The sequence below is a fragment of the Centruroides sculpturatus genome, unplaced genomic scaffold, assembly GCF_000671375.1.
Source record: "Centruroides sculpturatus isolate CEXI.00-Female unplaced genomic scaffold, Cexi_2.0 scaffold133, whole genome shotgun sequence".
NCBI lineage: Eukaryota > Metazoa > Arthropoda > Arachnida > Scorpiones > Buthidae > Centruroides > Centruroides sculpturatus.
The window spans coordinates 369,703-377,513 of NW_019384319.1; the positions used below are offsets into that span (position 1 = coordinate 369,703).

Sequence of the window (7,811 nt, forward strand, 5' to 3'; positions counted from 1 at the left end):
GATTGGTCACGGCTACTTTTTCCAGGAAACGACAAAACAAGACGATACTATTGATTGGATCGTTTAAAAGCTTGTTTAAACACGTTAAAAAAACCGTTGCAGTTCTATTGGTTAATAACGTTCAACTTACTAAACTTGATTGGCTGGCTTTCGATATGTTTTTAAAAAAACGTAGAGCGGGTAAATGTTGTAATTGGTCTGAATAAATTTTTTAAAACTTTATATTCAAATGATTGGTTAATTAAATGATGAAACTATAAACGGAGTGATTGATTTGTTTTCATTAAAAAATTAAGTAATCTTATTGGTTCTTTTAAATTTTATAATTTTTCTTTTTTTATTAACACATGACATCACCAGATCGGTTTACATTAACTTTTTTGTTTCGTTTACTTCTATTGGTCATTCTAAACTTATGTCACCAAATTAAAACACCATTATTGATCACCCTAAATACTTTTTAAGGGGTCTATTCATAAATATGCATTTTGATTGATTATTATTCATACAACAACCAAATTAAAGCACTTGATTGCATCGATCAATTTTTTCTTAATTTATAAATACGAAACAATATATTAAAAATAAAAATAAGTTAAAATTTGAGGCTGGCAAACTCTAATATTTTCCTTTGTTAAAATTCAACACACATGAACTGTTCTATGTCTTGGGAATTCAATTTCTCAACTTAGATACACAATATACAGTAACATATAATATTTCCACCGGTCGTCATGACAACTGGCATCACTCCCGTGGTTGCCATAGCAACGGGTTTCGAAAGAATTGCTAGGAATAAAAACTAATTTTTAAAGGTAAATTTTGCTATTTTTTTCTATTTGCATTTTTTTCCTCCTTCGCGGATTAGACATAAGCACGACCTTGAATATCGCATTATCAAGGTTGTATAGGTTATAGACCTGATGCCTGCACGTTTTAGATATGTTACCGGAGAGGATGCGGAGCTGAGAGTACTCTACAGGATCGTTCGATTACCCTAACTAGGCTAAAGTATACTTATCTCTAGTAAACAGACGTTGGTCTAGTCAGATTCGACCTATGCCATCTAATAGCACGTAATTTACAATGTTGTTCAATCTGTAATCCTTAAAACGGTCTACTTGAATCCAAAACGATTAAATTTGTTTAAGCTATTATAAAAAAAACACGCAACAGATTAGTATGATATTATGCTAGATTTTAAGTGGAAAGATTTGTCGAGATGCTGATCTTTTATCTTCTTCTTCTTTTTTTAAATTTAAATAATTTTATCTTTTCAAAAAAGAAATTAAATTATATAAGCTTAAATATATTTTATATACACATGTAAGAAAATACGCCATATTAAAAAGCTGGTTTTAAAAATAATTAAATTAAATTAATTTTTCTAATTAAAATTAGAAAGTTGTAATTTCATTAATATTTTATAATTTTTTGCTGGCCGTTTTTTAAAAAATAATTAGAGATTAATATGGTCTTAAAAAATATATATTTTTTATTTTATTTTTTTATTCATATTTAACTAAATTAAAAGCAGAAAAATGTCAATTTTTGTAGTAATTTTAATCAGAGAAATTGTAATGAACGGATTATATTTAATTTTTATTTTCGTTTTTAAAATTTTAATTAAAGATAGTCTATTCCTTTTCGTTTTTTAATTTAAATATTTCGATCGAAAATTGATTTTTTTCTAATTAATAAAAGGGAGATGAGAATATTCTATTTCACGCCTACTGATTGTTTAATTCAGTTCAAGTTCTTCATGTTTTAAGAAATAATAATAAAGAATAATTAGAGAAATCAATTTTTAAAATATATTTTAATATAAAACGTTAAATCTTCAATATTTTTCCATGTTTAACGAATAATTCCATCGGCTTATTGATAGAATTTATGCGCTTTAAAATATTAAAATTTTATTACTAATCAAAACGCCATAAAATGAAATTTGTATAATTTTTGATAATCTTTTAATAGATTACAATTTCAAATATTATTTTCTCTGCGTAATATTTAGTGAGTTTAGTTAGATATTAACATATTTGCATTAATCCAGTAGAACTGTAGTAATTCTAAAATACCCAAGGGTCACTTCAATATTGCTTATTCCCAAATAATGTTGAGCTTTTAAAATTAATATCCCACATCTTAGATTAACGAGCCCCGAGTGAACTAAAGCAATGTGATGACGTCAGAGATTTTTATTAAGTTTCATGCACAGAAAACATTTCCATTTGTCACGGTGCCAAAAGGTTTTCTATTGTGGACATTGACTGCTTCTTACAGCAACAAAACTACTTTAACTTTGGATCGGCTAGTGATAAATAGAGGTTGCTAACGTCACTAGATTTGAAAGGAATAGTCTAAAAGATGAGGATTCTTGAATAGATGATATACAAAAGAATTCCATTACTGAAGAGGGTTATTTAAAGGGATCGTATTTGTGGCAACAGAATGAGCTTTTGTTTTAATAGGTCACCTGTCTGGCCTTCTCTAAGAGTTCTTTTGTTTAAGAAGTAGCAGTCTGCAAATTGCCATAGCCGTTTTTTGAATACTTAATCCCAACTTAAGGTTAATTCCCTATCGGGTGTTTTTACACAACCTACATTAGCATTTATCATCCCGAAATGTCACTAAGCTGCAGCAAACGAAGAAGATCGGATGCGAAATCACTTTGCAGCTTATCCTCCTCCATCCAGCTTATCCTAAGTTAACTAGGAGAGGGGAGAAAAAAATATATAAATTTTTATTGCCATTTAGGCAAAGTAATTATCGAAGCTATCAATGATTATATTTAAATTTTATGCATAAGTAGATAAATTGTTTTTATAAAATTCAAGCGAAAAGTTAACAGTATAAAACTGAAAAAAGGGACTGAAAGAGAGAAAGAGAGAGAGAGAGAAGAGAAAGAAGATTGAATGTAATAAAAACGGGACAGCTACAAGATATTCTACTTAAGTAGCACTCTCTATTTTCCCTAAAGAAGCCTTATTTGAAATGGTGGTGAGTGTGCATGTGCATGTGCAAGTGTGTATGTGTTCTTCGATGCAGAACGATACAATATCCGACCAACTGTGAAGTAGTACTTGTTCTCCATTACTGATGATTACTATGTATCTGCACTGACCTGAAACGAAACATTCTTTGTCTATTTTAATAAAATACCCACATCTAAAAATCCATTTTTATAATTTGTTTTTAGAATATTGACAAATATTAAAATTCCGAAGAGAATAAAATGAACAAAATTAATATTATTTAAATTACAACAATATTAAAATTTTATTTAAAGCGTATCTAATCTTATTAAATGTTTAGAATTAATAAATTAATAATTTTAAATTGAATTAATTTTCTAAATATATTTAGAAATGTATTAAGGGAATCTTTATTATGTTACCAATTATGCATGAGTAATTCTCTTATAATAATTGATATATATATAAATCTATGTAGCCTATGTTAAATCTATATAAAATTGGAATAGAAGTTGTTTCTATTTTTATAGTTTAGATAACATTTATGTGTCTTAAAACGAAAACACAAGAATTACATTTAACTCTCGGTTATGTTATGTTATGTTATAGTGCTTACATATCAGAAAATCAGTCAAAATAAAATTTTAGACGATACTTTGACAGTAATACGTCTGATAAACTAGAAACATTCGATTACTGATAAAGAGACTCGTATCGGAATAGAATGTTTTCTTGTGGGCAAAACAATAAAAAAATAATAGAAAAATCTGTTTTGTCTTTCGATTTATTTTATTAATCATAAAATAAAAAAAAAAAATATATATATATATATATTTATAAAAATTGTCTGCAGATCTCAAACAAATAGTAAAATTAAACGAGTGCCTTCTGAAGAAAATCTGCATTGGATTTGTATTTTGAAAAGTTTGAAAAATAAATAATAAAAAAATTATCTAGTAGTTATTCCATTTTCTAAACTTTGCGGTAGTTTTAACAGAAACAATTTTGGGTAAACAACGCCATTGTTGGCCTGTATAATATCCAATCTTTACTTAGACTATCTCCTGGGAACAATGTGGTATTTCAGGACTCGTTTATATTGCGAATACAAACCATTTATTCGGCGATTCACGTTCGATATGTGGCCATTGTATCTTAATACGGTTTCCTAGCAAACTGAGCCGGATACTACATTCTTTACATTATTCTCTTATACAAGTTTCTTTCTCATGTTTCTTAAGTACATATTTTTGCTTTTGATTAAGTTTACTATATGAAGTAAACTTGTTAAAATTCAATTGTCAGATTGTCATTCAATCGAAACTCGAGAATATATAACTTACGAATATATCTATACATACATACATATATATATTTTCCAATGTAAAAAATCCCGAAACCAATTTGTATACCGAATCAATTTAAATATGCAATTCGGATGTTCGCACTTGCTGGTTAGATTTTAAGGCAAAACTGAAATGCGGTCGTGAATAATTTAATTTTCTATCATTTTTCACTAACTCCGTCTTTTGCCCGTTGGCTGTTCAAAATTCTATTTTCTGTTCGCAGTTGTTGCAATTTATTTCTCTAACAATGTTTTTTTTTCTTGTTTTTTTTATATCGAGAACACTCTCCTATTCTCTGATACATTAAATCTTTTGTTTGTATCATTTGCAATTCTAGCTGCATTTTTCATTACCAAATTCCTCTTTGAAAATTTTGTCATTTATGTCATTTTGTTACAAACAAAACTGTTTTAAAAATTACTGAATAGATTCTAAATTTGATTATATATCATATATTTTTTTTAAGAGAAAAAGTTTACTAATTTAAATGAATAATTTGCTTTATCGAGTTGGATATTTAAAAAGAAATTATATTAAAAAAACCCACAAAGAGTAGGAAAATTGTTATTATTATTGATTGAAGACAGTGTGTAGGAATGATTTTAAAATTTTCGAATTAGTGAATGAAAGAAAAAAAGTTAAATATAATATTTTTAAAATCCTGTAACATTTTCTTAAATATCCACTTAGGAATTTCAATTATCAAACGAATTTCTGTAAATTTGATTATTAAAATCATTTTTTAAAATATCTTTAAAAATTATATATTTTAATCAAAATCTTAAATAAAACTTTTAAAGAATATATTTTATATAAAAATAAGTTTACCAACTTGTTTGTAAACTATCCAATTTTTCCTTCTTTTCTTTTTTGTTTTTATCATGTTTGCAATTTTGATCAAAGAATTAAAGTCTAAAACGAGTTTTTAACTTAATTTCAAACTTAAAGTCACTCGGTAAACTTGATAATGCAAAGTAAATCTAAATCTTTAAATTATTTTTCTTTTTTTATATAAATTTTAAATGAAAAAGTTAGGAAAATGCATAGTAGCTACTTAGCACAAAATAAGACTGTTTTGCAAGGTTATTTTGTAGCATTTTTCGCTTGTTCTTTCATCCTTAACTCGAGATACTTTTTCTACGATGTATCGTTTTCTTTCTTTTTTTCTTGTCTTAGTATTTTTTTATTTTTATTTTTTTAGGACGTTCGCATTGCTCACCTGTCATTCTTTTAAGAGTCATCGATCGTCGGAATGTATGTTCGATACAAATATGAACGAACTTCTATGGTCATTATAAACATGATTGAAACGAATGACCTTTACAAAAATACACTTCATGAATAACAGGAGATGCTAGCAACATTCAACAATCAATTGTTTTCAAATTAACGAAAAGATTTGCTTCTTTTTTTTTCTTTTTTTTTCGGTGACTCTTCTAAAGAAAAATATAGCTCATTAGATTATACTCTGTATAGAATCCATTAAAATCTGATTTCATTCGATAATTATTTTAAAAATATTCGTATGATTCTTGCATAATATGGCAAATTAAAATATCTTAATTAGCTATTTACATATTTTAGAAACTTTCTGATCAAATTTAAAATAATTACCCGAAAACTTAGGAATATAAAAAAAGTAATCGAAAACTGAATTATTAATGAAAGTAGATAAAATATATATATATATCGATTCTTTAGTAGATAAGGAATCTATTTTGCTTAAATTTCCCTTTTTATGTTTAAAATCTAAAGCGAAGAAAAGTAAAAATTCATCATATATCAGAAAGGTTTGGTGAATTTTGGGAATCATAACCGTTCGATCACTACCGAAAGTACCTCTTGACCTTTTCTTAGATGAAATATGAGGGCATGCCAAATTTGATTCCTTTGGCTTCAATGATATTCAAACGCAAAGAGGTCATATAAACATAGATACGGAAATATTTCTATACGGCATACGGCGTATATACGATATGAAATATGCATAACGAGTGCTGTTGAGATATAGAATGGTTTTGGTACCATTCCAAATTTATAATTAAATTAATTATTAATGATTTAATTTTTTAGTTAAACGCCTAGAAATTTAAATTCGGATAATATCATAAATCAAAAAGCTCCGGATCTAACAAAATCCGCTGGCTAGTCTAATCATTAAGTAGTCAAAAGGATAAGTAATTTAATTGAACGGGAAGTAAAAATTCTAGTTACATTTCCGAGAAAAGGTAATTATAGTAAAAGGAATGAACATTGAACATTATTTGCCAGAAAGTTAACAACTTTATCTAGAAAGTGAAGCAAGCGTGAGTTCGACCCACCCACCTGTCTTCCGCTCCATCAGGAAACTTGGACAAGCCAGGAGAGCGTGTAAAATTGAACTTATATGGACGTCAAAATAAATCATGTTGGCCAATCATTAGAAATTTGTCTCCCCTGAGCGCTATAGAGGCTATCTAATTCCATTACATAGAATTGGGATCTGTAATACTTGCTGTCTTCTTATAGTTCACTAGAGCGTGTAATGCCACATAAGATGTCATTGAGATCAAATTGCCACTACAGTAAATCATTTAATGCAAATTAAAAAGTAAAATTTTATATAACATTATAATTGGTATTCGTTATCAATATTTATGTTGAATCTTACTGCTTCTTTACGATTTTGAATACTTTATATGCAAATTAACTTTTGCTATTTTTGCGCATTTTCTCCCTTATTCGAATTTATTTTTATGTATAAAATTGTTATTAATATTTTAAATATTTCCAATTAATTTCATTCAATTAAGACGAAAGTAATTGAAGTAACACGTGTCTAATGTTATATAATAACAGAAATCGTCTTACATCTAGAATTTCTATTCACGTTTATAAATTTAGAAATTAAGCTAAATGAATAGAAATTAATTTCCTAATACGTCTATTTGTCAATAGATTAATTCATTACATAAGTTATTCATTAAAACGTATACATTTACGATCAATATTTCATAGTTAAATTACGTATGAAAATAATTTCGTGTCGACGAAAACACAGGAATTTTATTTTACGCGTTCTTTATTCATTGTTTTAAGAGATTTTTAAACAATAAATATAACATAAAATAATTAAAATTATAAAATTTTAAATTATATTGAATGGGGAAAGCTTTTTATTGTTGAAAATCACAATAGAGCTCGACTATATTTTTTATTGTTTATAAATTTTTTAAAACTTGTAATAAGTTTAATCTGAATATTTATAGCAAATAAAAAAGTATTCTATTCAGCTTTTCCTGTGCTCAAGTCATTATAAGTATATATTTTATTGATAAGTCACACAAAAGAATAATTAGATCTTTCCATCTAGCCACATATATTTTTCATAAGTTTAGTTGCTTGGAATTGATATTTTTTTGTATTTTATTTTTAAAAATGATTAAAAATTTACTTATTTATTCCATTATTTTAAACATTGTAAAAACATAATTAAAAAGAAATATAT

At 26.7% G+C, this 7,811-nt stretch overlaps 1 long non-coding RNA gene across 1 annotated transcript in view; it reads left to right on the forward strand.

Moving 5' to 3' along the window:
- Positions 1 to 757: 757 nt before the first annotated feature.
- Positions 758 to 7,811, forward strand: part of LOC111624748 — a 26,564-nt gene continuing 19,510 nt past the window's right edge. The window contains exon 1 of the long non-coding RNA XR_002756632.1: positions 758 to 815. This is a non-coding gene — a long non-coding RNA (uncharacterized LOC111624748). The remainder of the gene's footprint in view (positions 816 to 7,811) is intronic.